We start from the raw sequence: 13,216 nt of genomic DNA on the forward strand, positions 1-13,216 counted from the left end.
GATACTCGGGTGAAGAGAGGGGCGGAGCTTTCTACCGATCACCACCTGGTGGTGAGTTGGCTGCGATGGTGGGGGAGGATGCCGGACAGACCTGGGAGGCCCAAACGCATTGTGAGGGTCTGCTGGGAACGTCTGGCAGAGTCTCCTGTCAGACAAAGTTTCAATTCCCACCTCCGGAAGAACTTTGAACATGTCACGAGGGTGGTGCTGGACATTGAGTCCGAGTGGACCATGTTCCGCACCTCTATTGTCGAGGCGGAAGATCAGAGCTGTGGCCGCAAGGTAGTTGGTGCCTGTCGGGGCGGCAATCCTAAAACCCCTTGGTGGACACCAGCGGTGAGGGATGCCGTCAAGCTGAAGAAGGAGTCCTATCGGGTCCTTTTGGCTCATAGGACTCCGGAGGCAGTGGACAGGTACCGACAGGCCAAGCGGTGTGCAGCTTCAGCGGTCGCGGAGGCAAAAACTCGGACATGGGAGGAGTTCGGGGAAGTCATGGAAAACGACTTACGGACTGCTTCGAAGCGATTCTGGACCACCGTCCCCCGCCTCAGGAACGGGGAGCAGTGCACTATCAACACCGTGTATGGTGCGGATGGTGTTCTGCTGACCTCAACTGCAGATGTTGTGGATAGGTGGGAGGAATACTTCGAAGACCTCCTCAATCCCACCAACACGTCTTCCTATGAGGAAGCAGTGCCTGGGGAATCTGTGGTGGACTCTCCTATTTCTGGGGCTGAGGTCGCTGAGGTCGCTGAGGTAGTTAAAAAGCTCCTCGGTGGCAAGGCCCCAGGGGTGGATGAGATCCGCCCGGAGTTCCTTAAGGCTCTGGATGCTGTGGGGCTGTCTTGGTTGACAAGACTTTGCAGCATCGCGTGGACATCGGGGGCGGTACCTCTGGATTGGCAGACCGGGGCGGTGGTTCCTCTCTTTAAGAAGGGGGACCGGAGGCTGTGTTCCAACTATCGTGGGATCACACTCCTCAGCCTTCCCGGTAAGGTTTATTCAGGTGTACTGTAGAGGAGACTACGTCGGATAGTCGAACCTCGGATTCAGGAGGAACAGTGTGGTTTTCCTCCTGGTTGTGGAACTGTGGACCAGCTCTATACTCTCGGCAGGGTTCTTGAGGGTGCGTGGGAGTTTGCCCAACCAGTCTACATGTGCTTTGTGGACTTGGAGAAGGCATTCGACCGTGTCCCTCGGGAAGTCCTGTGGGGAGTGCTCAGAGAGTATGGGGTATCGGACTGTCTTATTGTGGCAGTCCGTTCCCTGTACGATCAGTGCCAGAGCTTGGTCCGCATTGCCGGCAGTAAGTCGAACACATTTCCAGTGAGGGTTGGACTCCGCCAAGGCTGTCCTTTGTCACCGATTCTGTTCATAACTTTTATGGACAGAATTTCTAGGCGCAGTCAAGGCGTTGAGGGGTTCCGGTTTGGTAACCGCAGGATTAGGTCTCTGCTTTTTGCAGATGATGTGGTCCTGATGGCTTCATCTGACCGGGATCTTCAGCTCTCGCTGGATCGGTTTGCAGCCGAGTGTGAAGCGACCGGAATGAGAATCAGCACCTCCAAGTCCGAGTCCCTGGTTCTCGCCCGGAAAAGGGTGGAATGCCATCTCCGGGTTGGGGGGAGACCCTGCCCCAAGTGGAGGAGTTCAAGTACCTAGGAGTCTTGTTCACAAGTGAGGGAAGAGTGGATCGTGAGATCGACAGGCGGATCGGTGCGGCGTCTTCAGTAATGTGGACGTTGTACCGATCCGTTGTGGTGAAGAAGGAGCTGAGCCGGAAGGCAAAGCTCTCAATTTACCGGTCGATCTACATTCCCATCCTCACCTATGGTCATGAGCTTTGGGTCATGACCGAAAGGATAAGATCAAGGGTACAAGCGGCCGAAATGAGTTTCCCCCGATGTGTGGCGGGGCTCTCCCTTAGAGATAGGGTGAGAAGCTCGGCCATCCGGGAGGGACTCAAAGTAAAGCCGCTGCTCCTTCACATCGAGAGGAGCCAGATGAGGTGGTTCGGGCATCTGGTCAGGATGCCACCCGAACACCTCCCTAGGGAGGTGTTTAGGGCACGTCCAACCGGTAGGAGGCCACGGGGAAGACCCAGGACACGTTGGGAAGACTATGTCTCCCGGCTGGCCTGGGAACGCCTCGGGATCCCCCGGGAAGAGCTAGACGACGTGGCTGGGGAGAGGGAAGTCTGGGTTTCCCTGCTTAGGCTGTTGCCCCCGCGACCCGACCTCGGATAAGCGGAAGATGACGGATGGATGGGTTGCATGTATTTTCAATGTACGTTCAGGGTTAAGAAGAGGTTAAAAACAAAACACATTGTGAAGGTGTGCACACGCAGCAGCATTCGTGAGGGAGGGGCAGAGACAGAGAGAGCGGAGAGACAGACAAGACACCCGGTTTGCTTTTTTTTTTTTTTTTTAATCGATTATCGCTTTCAGCCAGTGTTTTGTTTTGTTTATATTGGCCTGGTCAAATTCCAAAGTTTATTCCGTTTTTATTTTGATTCGCCAAAAGTTTTACCAATGACAAATACTGCCTCAGTTTGCACTCAGACAAGTTTACCACGAGGGGCTGTCAAAATAAAGACTTCATGGTAAACAGTAAGTTAAGTGTAAAGTAGGGATGATGTTTGATAAGGAATTATCGAGTTTGAGCCTATTATTGAACCCTCTTATCGAACCGATTCCTTATCGATTCTCTTATTGAGTCAAGATAGGTTGTTGTATATGGAAAAAACACACAATATTTGGTTTAACAAAAGCTCACTTATATCATATATATATATATATATATATATATATATATATATATATATATATATAATGTAATCTAATGAATAAATAAATATTGACTGTTACCCTCCTAAAAAAATAAAATAAAATAAATAAATATTGACTGTTGTTACACAAAGTATATTAAGTGGGATTTTCCAGAAAAACAAATATATACAGTAACACAAAAACAACCTGTCTCTCTGATCACTATACCTGTATAAATAATAATATAGTGTTAAATAAAATCAGTCCCTTGGGCACAAAACTGAAAATAAATACAGCTCTTCAAAAAGTGCACTTATGCTGTTATTGGAATATACTTACTACAGCTATTGGAACATACTAACTACACACACTATGACCCTAAGAACGCAACAGTCATCAATCAACAATTATTTTTCAAAAAAATTAGCATGTCTGCTTTATCGTTAGTTACTCACCGGCGTCACCGCCACTGTAGCTGGGACTTGGGCAGCTGGCAGAAGAGGGGCGTTCTTAGTCCTCTCTGCTGCTGCTTCTCCACGTGTCGAAGACGCGACACGGTTCTCGAACTTTCAGGTTATGCGCAGCCTGCACATGTTTCAACATGCTTGTTGTGCTCCCACCTTACTCAAGATCGAAGCCTGGCAATAATTGCATATTGCTGCTTCCTCGTTTTTTTGTGTGAAATGAAGCCATGCCTTAGAGCGCCTTTTCCGGTCCATTTTTGCTGCTTTTCCTATCTGCGCCTAACGACTGAGCTACGTGACGTCATTTCTTGTGATGTAAAACAGGGCATTTCTTGTCGGAATGGGATTTGTTCCTAGTGACTCGAATAAAGAACCAACTCTTTTTCTTTACTATAGTGGTCTCGATAACGGGTACTGGTTCTCAAAGAAGGATTCGAGTCTGATGACTCGGTTCTTTTCTTATCGAACAACCGAAAAAACCGGTTTCGAGTATCATCCCTAGTGTAAAGTCAACATTTTTAACTCCAGTAAATTAGTTATTTTAGTCTTTGTGAGTCCATGGAAATTTCACTTTTATCTCCCGCTGGATCGACATCGTTCGAGGATGGAGACAGGTTAGCTATTATCTTCAAGCTAACCCATCACCAGAGCAGACTATTCCACCCCCAAAACTTACTTTGCAGGTCAAAACGCTGGGCAATTGTTTGCCTTTTGAAGTGTTAATGTGTGAGAAGTGCTCCAAAAGAGTCTCTTATAGAAGTGGCTGAGAAGTTAGCATCGCGGACAGTGACGTCATCACCGTCATCGTTTACTGAGGCAGAGATGGTGACTGTGCGTTATGATCAGCTTGCATGCGTCGCCAGGCTCTGCTTTTTATCCATAGATTTATCAGATTTAATTTTTTATTATCTATAGCATGGGTGTCAAAAGTGTGCCCCGGAGGCCATTTGCGGCCCACAGCTAATGTTTTAAAGGCCCACAGCACATTCTAAAAATACTATTTGTCACGACCCGAATAGGACTCTGGACACAGATGCAGGAGTTTGGAAAGGGTCTAAAAAGGGAGAAACTAAACAGGTTATCAAAACAGAGCTTACCTGACCTCTAAAGTAACAAAAATCTCAAAAAAATCAAAATGCTCCGGCTGCAGAGGGAAAAAAGGTGCTAAGAATACAACATGCAAAATATAACAAAAGGCGCTCCAACGGAGGCAATGCTGAGAAATTAATCTTACCTGACAAAAGGTTTACAAACAAAGAATCTCCTGTGGTTCAAAAAGGTACAAAAACGTGGCAATGGCTGTAGACATGGAACGCCGGAGGTACGCACAAAAACGATAGGAAATACTCTGGCACAGGACAGAAGGAAGATAAGACATTTATACACATGAGGGAGGATGACACAGGTAGACACAATCAGGCAATCAGGAAAGACGTCAGACCAGTGATACAGGAGGAAAGGCAAGAGGGAGAGTCAGCATTTCAAAATAAAACAGGAAATGACAAAACCACATGAAACCAGACGAAAACCAGACCACACTTCACCCAGGTGTGACACTATTAAAATAAACAAAAACATAAGAAAAGTGAAATAAAAAAGCTTAAAGATGAAATGTAATTTGGAAAAAGTTGCAATGTTGACTAATAAAACCAAGCTGTTGTTTTTTCTTTCAAACTGTCATTGTTCAAAACATAATAATGAATCAAAATCAATGTTATTATTGGCCTATCTAAGGTTCCGATTACTTCACATCAATTATTCCACTTTGAAAAATATTTTTGGTGGAAGATATTGCATATTTTGTTTTTTGCTATTAAAAACATAGTTTTGTTTGACGAAAAAGAGCAGAAAACAAACAAACAAAAAAACAACATAAAAAACTCAAACATTTTGAAATGAGGACTAAATCTGATGTTGATGTAGACTCCAGAGATTTAAGCCTCAAATGTAAAATGTATATATGCCCTGGCACACCATTATCATCATTTCATAACCGAAGCCAAACACTTTTTACACTTTTATACTGAAATAAACACACCCACAACTTATTAAATAAAAACATAGAAAAAATTACCAGCAGCGATAAAGTTTAGATCCATGAAGGACAAAAGAAAGTGAATGAATGTTTATAACTGAATACATTTACATATGCATCAAAAATGGTTTTCTTTTGCATTAGTTTTTTCAAAGATTTAAGTTTTCCCAAAACACAGTATATAATGTGAGATATAACAAGACAATGCATATGTGACCGGCCTTCCTGCCGTCACCATGTGGATTGCTGGGACACTCGATACAAGACGCATCATGGCAGGTTTGACTCTGATTTATTATTTCAATAAACCTATCATCTTCTTGCCATTTGGTCACGCCACTTTCTGGCACGCGGGCTCTTCCTGCTGGTCGCAGCACACCTTTCAGTGTCCGCTGTCTGCGTCTGTTGCGGGGGCTCATCTTCGTCTGGGTCTCGCTCGTCGTGCTTGTGGTCTTCGGTTGCCGTGGTTTCCTCGCCTACTTCTGCCCTGATCGTTCCTGCCCCGCCTACTTATCATCTTCTCCTTTGAGCTTCCCTGAAGAAGCGAGGGTCCATCTCCCTGTGGATTGTACTCCCCCGCATCTTCCACGGTGATCTCCTGGTCCCAACTCTGCACAACTTCGCGTCTGCAGAGGCTTTCATGGCGCAGGAGTTGCCGTGGGGCCATCGTCATGGCAACCGTTGCCAACTCCTCACTTCCTGTGCAGTCCGCTGGGAGAGTGCCGCAGTCAACTTGGACTTCTTTTCCGCTTCTCATCCTCTCCTCTTCTTCCTTCTTGGTCTTTTCTTCAGTCTTTTTCCTCTCTTCTTCTTCCGCGACTCTTTTCTCCGCTGCTCTTAGCAGCTCTTCTTGTTTTATCACCAGGGAGATGAGTTCGTCCTTGGTGAGCATGGAGTACGGTCCCTTGGCATTACTTTTTTTCACCTCTGATTCATCTTTTCCTTCGTCCTCTCTGCTTTCTTCTTCGGCCATTTTTTTGTCCTCAATTTTTCCAGCTGCCCGCCCCCCTGGTTGCGGTGCAGGCACTGGGCCCCGACGCGGCGCAGGCACCGGGGTCCAACGCGGCGCAGGCACAGGGGTTCGATGTGGTGCAGGCACTGGGGTCCAACGTGGCGCAGGCACTGGTACCTCTCGGCGTGGAGCATGTACTTTAACTTATTCCTGCTCCTTGTCTGCGGCGTTATATTCATCATTACCAAGGTCTTCCTCATCATCATCATCCTCACCATGGTCTTCCTCATCATCGTCATGCTCCGGTTCGTCCTCCCCCTGCTCCTCTTCATCATCATCATCCTCTTCCTCATCAGATTCTTCATCATCATCGTCATCATCATCTTCCTCTTCTTCTTCATCAATATCATCTTCCAGGATTTCTTCAATTATTTTGTCTTTCTCAATTTCTTGAGTCTCTTTGACTTTTTCTTCATCTTTACCTTCTTCTTTAACATAAATTTTATCCTCATCATAATCTTCATCATCATCAATGTAAACTTCTTTTTCAATGTATACTTCTTCAACGTAAACTTCATCATAAACTTCTTCCTCTTCATCCTTTTCTTTCTCTCCAAGGGTTTCTTCTCTTTTCTCAATTTCTTGAGCTTCTTTGACTTTTTCCTTGTCCTTATCATTTCATGGAATTCTTTCAGGTATTCCTTCTCTCTCAATTTCTTGAGTTCCTTTGCCCCTTTCTTCATCTTCAAGTGCTTCCTCTTCTCTTTCAATTTCTTGAGCTTTTCCGTTATTCAAGTCCTCTTCAGCACTTCCCCGAATTTCTTCAAGTATTTTCCGTTCTTTCTCAATTTCTTGAGATTCTTCAACTTCTTTGTCTTCAAATGCTTCCTCTTCTCTCTCAATTTCTTGAGCTTTTCCGTTATTCGAGTCCTCTTCAGCACTTCCCTGAATTTCTTCAAGTATTTTCTATTCTTTCTCAATTTCTTGAGATTCTTTAAATTATTTCGTGTTGTCAGAAGGGGGCGCCTCCGCTGCACAGCTGTTCTTGCTCACTGGCCGGTCGCACTCGTCCTTCCTCTTCTTGGCCGACGGCTCGCCCTGGTGGTCTGAAGATGCCACTGCCGCCCTTTCAGCTCCGCCTTCTGGGTGGATGGCCTCCGCGCCGGCTTAATCGGAGTCTTCCTCGGCTTCTTCTTCGGGGTTGCGTTTGCTGCTTTCCCCCATCGGGACCATCAGCGCTTGTAGCATCCGTGTTTCCCGCTGTTTTTCCTCAAGCACTTTGGTATACTTCGCTACGAGGGCCCAGATGACATCATCATCCTCCGCTTCTGACGGACTTCCTGCCGTCACCGTGTGGGTTGCTGTGACACCCCATACATGACGCATCGTAGCAGGTTTGACTTGTGTTTACTATTTCAACAAACGTGTCAGATTCTTGCCATTCGGTCGCGCCACTTTCCAGCGCGCGGGCTCTTCCTGCTAATCGCGGCACACCTTTCGGTGTCCGGGGCCTGCGTCTGTTGCGGAGGCTCATTTCACTCTGGGTCTTACTCATTGTGCTTGTGGTCTTTGGTTGCCGTGGTTTCCTCGCCTACTTCTACCCCGATCGTTCCTCCTTCACCCTTTTTGTACTGCAACAGCAGATGCAGAGATTGAGCACAGGTGTGTCGCTTACGCACCTGACTTGGTTGGCTGCAGCGTCGCTCTGAGTGAGGCCCGCCTCTTCTCTCCGTCGCATGCCCTGGCTCCTGGCCGCCATCTCGGGTAGGACCGGCATTTGTCCTATCCCGCTGTCGGCTCATCGGCTCCGTCTCTCCACAGCATACGTTTATCATTTGTTTTCAAAAGGCTTACAAAAAAGTGGGACACCTAAAATTTATTGTGGGACCCCATTTTTATGACTTGATTGGGTCCCTGTGACCCCATTTAAAAAAATTCTCAGTGCCAACACTGCCGTCAACAGAGGAGAAAAAATGCTTTATTTAAATACATAAAGCAAGTTCGAGTGTCATTGGCAAATGTTCACCTAGTCCTGCCATATATGCGTGCTGCCCGCCTTGGCACGCATATATGTGTCCTCTTTTTGGGATTTCATGATATGGTCAGCCTACCATACAATATACATGAAACAATCAGTGAGCAGCTTGTATGGCAGTGCAAACTTACTCTATCTAGGGGCAGCATGGCGTAGTGGGTAGAACGGCCGTGCCAGAAACCTGAGGGTTGTAGATCCCTTCCCCGCCTCTTTCCATCCAAATCACTTGGGCAGGACACTTCATCCCCCAGTGCCGCTCACACTGGTGAATGAATGATGAATGATAGGTGATGATCAGCGGGGCGTAGGCGCAAACTGGCAGCTATACTTCCGTCAGTCTACCCCAGCTGTGGCTATGAAAGTAGCTTACCACCACCAGGTGTGAATGAATGGTGGTTTCTCACTTCTCTGTGAAGCGCTTTGAGTGTCTAGAAAAGCGCTATATAAATCTAATCCATTATTATTAAACAGCTGTCGACACAAGTGAGTCGCAGCATCTTGGTTATAGTCAGGAGCGGCACGAGTGCAGCTAGCACTGGGGAACTGCGGTTTATTGAGGGAAGCTTCAACATGTACTGTGACATTTTGAAACAGAGCATGAGCTTGGAAAATATGAGGGGTGTACTCATTTTTGGGAATAAACAGTATTTTATATTTGATCCAAAACATTCTCAACATTTTGACCAATTTAGGTCTGATCCACCTATAAATATAAATATAAATATAAATACGATGTTAGCTTTCACTGTGCCCTTATGTGGGCCTACCGAGGATGTGGTAGTGGTTTGTGTTGTGGTTTGTGCAGCCCTTTGAGACACTAGTGATTTAGGGCTATATAGGTAAACATTGATTGATTGATTGATTGATTGAAATGCATCATGAGTAAAATGTTGAACTAATGAGAACTGCGTGCCTTTTTGCATTGTGATATTGTTTATATGTTGTCCAGACTGAGCGAAGATGCCCACACACTTCAAATGTTGCATTTTAATGAATAAAGCCTTATAGTAGGACAGCAGGTTGATACCATGTGTACTTTGATACATTCTTTTTCCGCGGTATAGCTCGGTTGGTAGAGTGGCCGTGCCAGCAACTTCAGGGTTGCAGGTTCCATCCCCACATCCGCCATCCTAGTCACTGCCGTTGTGTCCTTGGGCAAGACACTTGACCCACCTGCTCCCAGTGCCACCCACACTGGTTTAAATGTAACTCAGATATTGGGTTTCACTATGTAAAAGCACTTTGAGTCACTTGAGAAAAAGTGCTATATAAATATAATTTACTTCACACTTCACTTAGTTGTTACGGTACAAATCAATATTTAAAAGATAAAATATTTGCCAATGAAACAGATAAAATACTAAGACTAAAACGCTATCAGAGAACTATAAGAAACACAAGTCATACAGAATAGTGGCTTTTCTAACAGTGTATCTATTTCAGTTTTTTTTCTCTGTTTTTGGTTGATTGATCAATATACGCTCTCTGCACCAGCCACGTTCGCTTTCTTGCTAAATTAGCCTTCCCGTTGTCAGCTCTATGCTACAGTTTATGTTGTCACCTCTACACTTTGGACCGCTCTGCGCCTCCGAGCGACATGCTTGTTGTTTTTGTATTTTTGCCTCTTATATGAAATAAAAACAATTTTTCCTGCACGCTGCTCATGCTTCTTCCTGTCCTTTTCCGCGTCATCAGAACACCGCCGTCCACATCAACATCAGTGTGTGTAAATACTTTTTGAGCACATTCAAAAATAACACAATATTAACAGTGATACTTTTGGTCAAATTAATGGTGGTATGACATTTTCAATTCGTTATATCCCTACTGTATTTTTACACACATCAAAAGAATAAGACAAATGAACGTGCTGTCTGCAGGTTAACAATACTGACATCTACTTAACAGTAAATAAGCCAGAGCTTATATTTTAAAATGACCCATTCTGTACTGAATTACTGTTACTATTAAAGACGGTAGAGCAGGAGCAAAACCGCTCACTCCACCACTAATTTAGCTGTACACCATAGGAGAGCTTGTCTGCAAATTTAATAAGCAAGATACATGTACTGTGGGGCGGTATAGCTCAGTTGGTAGAGCGGCCGTGCCAGCAACTTGAGGGTTGCAGGTTCGATCCCCGCTTCCGCCATCCTAGTCACTGCTGTTGTGTCCTTGGGCAAGACACTTTACCCACCAGCTCCCAGTGGCACCCACACTGGTTTAAATGGAACTTAGATATTGGGTTTCACTATGTAAAGCGCTTTGAGTCACTAGAGAAAAAGCGCTATATAAATATAATTCACTTCACTTCACTACTGTACTGTATACTTTAATCGCTGTCCTCTGCACACTGTCCACTTAATTTCACACCTTGACAACCCAAAAGAGCGGGTCTTGGTCAAAGGGGGGTGACGGATGCAGAGACGGAAGACAAGGTGGAATTACCTAAATTCAAAACATTTTAATTAAACAAAAGGGATAACTAAGGGCGATGGGTCAGAAACACACACCATGTAACCTGGACCAAAATAGGTTCCTCAGAGGTTGGCAGGAGAAAAGGCCAGGGCACACTGAGCAGGGCAAGAGTCCAACAAAATAATCCCCTTTAACTCAGGGAGGCTGGGAAACAAACACAGAAGAGGTTAGGGAATTCAGGACTAATTAGCGACAACGTACCAGGTAGCCTGAGGTGAAGCAGGCGCATGCACAAAAGTGGTTCAAGATACATTAACTGGCAAGGCCAAGCTGTCAGTGACGAGCCTAAATACTGGCGGGCTAATTGCGAGCAGGTGTGCCTCAAGGTTCGCCCCTCGCTGAGGACGAATAACTGAATACACAAGTGCATACAAAGGAGAAGGCAGGATAAAACTAAAACACAACAGATATGTCATTTTTCAAGTTAACACAAAGAAAGACAGGTATGTGATATATATATACAAACCCCATTTCCATATGAGTTGGGAAATTGTGTTAGATGTAAATATAAACGGAATACAATGATTTGCAAATCCTTTTCAACCCATATTCAATTGAATGCACTACAAAGACAAGATATTTGATGTTCAAACTCATAAAATTTTTTTTTTTTTTGCAAATAATTAACTTAGAATTTCATGGCTGCAACACGTGCCGAAGTAGTTCGGAAAGGGCATGTTCACCACTGTGTTGTATCACATTTTCTTTTAACAACACTTAATAAACGTTTGGGAACTGAGGAAACTAATTGTTGAAGCTTTGAAAGTGGAATTCTTTACCATTTTTGCTTGATGTACAGCTTGAGTTGTTCAACAGTCCGGGGTCGTATTTCACGCTTCATAATGTGCTACACATTCTCGATGGGAGACGTGTCTGAACTGCAGGCGGGCCAGGAAAGTACCCGCACTCTTTTACTACGAAGCCACGCTGTTGTAACACGTGGCTTGGCATTGTTTTGCTGAAATAAGCAGGGGCGTCCATGATAACGTTCCTTGGATGACAACATATGTTGCTCCAAAACCTGTATGGACCATTCAGCATTAAGGGTGCCTTCACAGATGTTTAAGTTATCCATGCCTTGGGCACTAATACACCCCCATACAATCACAGATGCTGGCTTTTGAACTTTGCGCTTATAACAATATGGATGTTTATTTTGCTCTTTGTTCTGGAGGACACCACGTCCACAGTTTCCGAATATAATTTGAAATGTGGACTCATCAGACCACGGAACACTTTTTCACTTTGCATCAGTCCATTTTAGATGAGCTCGGGCCCAGCGAAACCGGCGGCGTTTCTGGGTGTTGTTGATCAATGGCTTTCACTTTGCATTGTAGAGTTTTAACTTGCACTTACAGATGTAGCGACCAACTGTAGTTACTGACAGTGGTTTTATGAAGTGTTCCTGTGCCCATGTGGTGATAACTTTTACACACTGATGTCGGTTTTTGATGCAGTACTGGCTGAGTGATCAAAGGTCCGTAATATCATCGCTTACGTGCAGGGATTCCTCCAGATTCTCTGAACCTTTTGATGATTTTATATGGTAAAATCCTTAAATTCCTTGCAATAGCTCATTGAGAAATATTGTTGTAAAACTGTTCGACAATTTGCTTACAAATTGGTGAACCTCACCCCATCCGTTTGTGAAAGACTGAGCATTTTTTGGGAAGCTGCTTTTATACCCAATCATGGCACCTACCTGTTCCCAATTAGCCTGCACACCTGTGGGATGTTCCAAATAAGTGATGAGCATTCCTCAACTTTATCAGTATTTATTGCCACCTTTCCCAACTTCTTTGTCACGTGTTGCTGGCATCAAATTCTAAAGTTAATGATAATTTGCAAAGAAAAAATGTTTATTAGTTTGAACATCAAATATGTTGTCTTTGTAGCATATTCAACTGAATATGGGTTGAAAATAATTTGCAAATCATTGTATTTTATTTATCTGTGCTGAGGTGGCAACTTGTCCAGGGTGTACGCCGCCTTCCGCCCGATTGTAGCTGAGATAGGCGCCAGCGCCCCCCGCGACCCCAAGGGGAATAAGTGGCAGAAAATGGATGGATGGATATAAATAAATAAATGGGTTGTACTTGTATAGCGCTTTTCTACCTTCAAGGTACTCAAAGCGCTTTGACACTACTTCCACATTTACCCATTCACACACTGATGGAGGGAGCTGCCATGCAAGGCGCCAACCAGCACCCATCAGGAGCAAGGGTGAAGTGTCTTGCTCAGGACACAACGGACGTGACGAGGTTGGTACTAGGTGGGATTTGAACCAGGGCCCCTCGGGTTGCGCACGGCCACTCTCCCATTTCGTTTATCTTTACATCCAACACAATTTCTCAACTCATATGGAAACGGGGTTTGTAATAATGTAGTGCAGCTGTTGTTGTGAATTTGGTTTTTGAAATGCTCTGCAAAAACATTCATAAAAGTGTATTTAAGACAACTTCAAAGATTCGTTATCCTTTAAAATTT

Source organism: Nerophis ophidion, linkage group LG02 (assembly GCF_033978795.1).
Source record: "Nerophis ophidion isolate RoL-2023_Sa linkage group LG02, RoL_Noph_v1.0, whole genome shotgun sequence".
Taxonomy (NCBI): Eukaryota; Metazoa; Chordata; class Actinopteri; order Syngnathiformes; family Syngnathidae; genus Nerophis; species Nerophis ophidion.